This window comes from Gavialis gangeticus, unplaced genomic scaffold (genome assembly GCF_001723915.1).
Source record: "Gavialis gangeticus isolate Ggan-Ray unplaced genomic scaffold, GavGan_comp1, whole genome shotgun sequence".
NCBI lineage: Eukaryota > Metazoa > Chordata > Crocodylia > Gavialidae > Gavialis > Gavialis gangeticus.
The window spans coordinates 130603606-130606788 of NW_017729032.1; positions in this window are offsets into that span (position 1 = coordinate 130603606).

The following is a 3183-nucleotide window of genomic DNA, read 5'->3' on the forward strand; positions in this document are numbered from 1 at the left end:
GGGGAAGACATTAACCCAGCTTACTAAAACTCTCTATGTAGCCTGAGGGCCCAAATAATTGGCCATCCTTGATCGGTATGAGGTCAGAAAAAAAGGACAGAAAGAAAAAGAAACACTATACTGAAAAGATGCAGAAACTTATTTAAGCTGAACTGAAGAGTGCAAGAGAACAGATGGATAATATAGCTGTCAGGCATATAAAGTGCAGATAATCATTTTATCAATGAGGGCATTTAATGGGAAAAGAAGGCTTTAAATATAACAGCATTGGAACAGATAACGTGTATATATTTTTATGTGGATGACTGTATACAAGCAAAAATGGGAGAGACCATGATCAGTAGTAATTTCAGTTAATGATTCAAGAGACGTGTTCGCAGTACACAAATGCTGAAAATGATCAACGAAAGAAGGGACATATCCTTCACTATAAAGTTAGTAAATTGTGATTGAAACCAGTGTAGATTTAATGCACTATATGAGATGAGGAGCTGGTCTGTGAAGTTTAAAATGCTCATATTGAAATATAGGTGGGAAGTAATGTGCAATGAGCTGGATGTACCCCTTGCCCAGTTAGATGAGACTAAAACTGGCCATAGGAAAAGAGACGTCCGTATCCGGAAAAAAGTTCTTGAAACCCCCGTTAGGAAGGCTGAGATGTTGAGTTGGGGATGCTTATGACAATGATACCTAGACAGAAGACAGACGTAAGCATTAATTGTGCCTCAGAATAGAGGGTTGGATTAGCTGACCTCTTGAGGTTCCTTCTTTCCTTCTTATTGGAGAAGAGGGGTAAAAGGATTCTTGGTAAATTTGGGTGTAACAGGGCTGTATCATTAGGGGATGAAAAAAAATATGTTGGAAGACTAAAATCAGTCTTCAGGAGGCCAGTGGAAGGAGCAGGGGATGAAGGCAATATGATCACATTTGCTCAAACCACTTAGTAATCATGCTACTGTAGTCTGAACAAGCTGCAAGCTTGAGAACAGGAATGGGAATAATCAAGCTTCATTGTCACAAAGGCATATGTTAGTCTTGAGAACTTGTTCAGGATGCAGCCTGTATAGGCTGCCAATGGAAAAAGAACATTTATGGAATTTATCTAACGTGTGTCTGTAACTGATGTCAGACTTACTCACTACTTCACAATGAGTTTCCTTAATAAGAGAAGCCTCTTACGGAGACAGGGTATCTTCACAACAAGTTTCTCTGCACAAATGACTAAGAAGGTAATTTTATTTCTCTTATTTCTTTCAGTTCTTACTCCCATGTTTCCTATTTCCCTTTATCAGTTCTTTACTTTATGCTCAATTACACTTTCCCTAAAGCTTTTGGTTCATAAATCTTTCACTTATCCTGTATAAAAATATTTTTTTAAAGGAACAACATGTTCACTAGAATCCAACACAAATGTGGGTAGGTCACACAGCCAAGATAAAATTTGTACCTATATCAAGAACCTATTCAGTAAGCTCATACTGTCACTGCAAGCGAAGACAGAAGACCTGTTTGGGGCCATAAGCATCTGATTTTCAGTACCCTGAACTGAGAAGTGTTTTTAACAAACAGCACTCTTTCCCCCCCACCACCCCAAAAAATCTTCTCCAAATAGAGCTCTCCTTCTCCTGTGCAAGCAACCATTGCAAAAATAGACAGCATTATTGAAACACCCTCTTTATCCTCTCACTATGAGAAACACTGCATCTATCAGACTTACTATTTTTATTTTGAACTTACGTGGTGTGTGGAGCCAAAAAGTCATCAACACAATTAAAAAAAAAAAAAAGTGGTTGCCTACTTTGACACTACTAAAGAGTAAAGCAGAGGCCATTTTAATGCATCTTCCAATAGAAGTACATGGAAAATGTATTAAGGCTTCTGTTCTAGGTGAAGTTTCCCAAAGCTATTGCTATCACCCATCTTTGCCTGGGTTTCCAAAGGGTTAGAGGCCCCCTAATTAAGTTCCCCAAAGACTATTTGTTCTGTCATCTCATAGAAGACAGAGAAATCAGTGATGTCCTCCATTTGGCCCTAGCCATCAGAAAAACTGAGTGTCTCTAGTGAGTTAGGAGACTGTTCTGGAAAAAATGGCTGTGGGAAGAGGCCTACAAGTCCTTGTGGATCAGTCTGTTCTCCTGTTCTTGCCAGAACTGCATTGGGCATCTTTAGAAAAAAATCATTCTTGTTTCTTTTATCACTAGGGAATTTCTGTCCTGGTGTGCAGACTTCAGCAGTTGGGAACCAGGCAAAAGAAGATGAAAGTGTAACTTAAATGCCTGCATCCAAGTTGCTGGGTTTTTGGTTGTAGCTGTGTTGGTCTAAGGATGTAGTCAGGCAAGGTTCTTTGAGTAGAGGTGATATCTTTTATTAGCACAACTGAGTAGCTGGAAAAATGTTCTTAGCAAGCTTTCCACCCTTTTTCAGGCATAGGGAGTCTCTGCCATTCTGAGATTCCAAGGAAGTCTGAAACTTGGAGTCTCAGAACAGAGATTCCCTATGCCTGAAGAAGGGTGATTGTGTCTGAAAGCTTGCTAAGATTTTTTTTTTTCCAACTACTCAGTTGGTTAAACAAAAAATATCACATTTCCTCAAAGAACCTTGCCATCTAAATCCAAGTTGGCAATACACAAAAACCCCACCCAACATACAGACTGTTGAGTTCAGTGCCTAATTCCCCAATTCACTGGATAGGGCACTTAATACTATAACTCGGGTTTGCATATTCCATGAGATGGGTATCTACAAGTGAAGTATGGTAACACTGAATGCATAGACAAACATACCCTTAAAGCAGTTTCAAAGGAGGAGGGGGACAGCAGCTAGTATGCTGTAACCCTTATATATTTATGAGCCTGTAGCCATACAAGGGGCCTAAACTACCTTACCTTCAACCTTGGATGTAAAACTGGAGCAAAATTGCTGTGCTTCCATACCCTGATGCTCATCTTTCTCTAGACCTGGGCCTGAGTCCTTGAAAAAGTAAATGCATACCGTACCCTATGATAATACTTCAACATCAAGGACAGGTAACAAAGAGCTTAGATGGGAAGGAGGAAGTCAATGTCATCTTCTTGGACTTCCAGAAGGCCTTCGACACTGTCCCACCCAATTCTGGTGGGCAAACTGAGGGACTGCAGCATTGACGAATGCACGGTCACATGGGTGGCAAACTGGCTCCAGGGG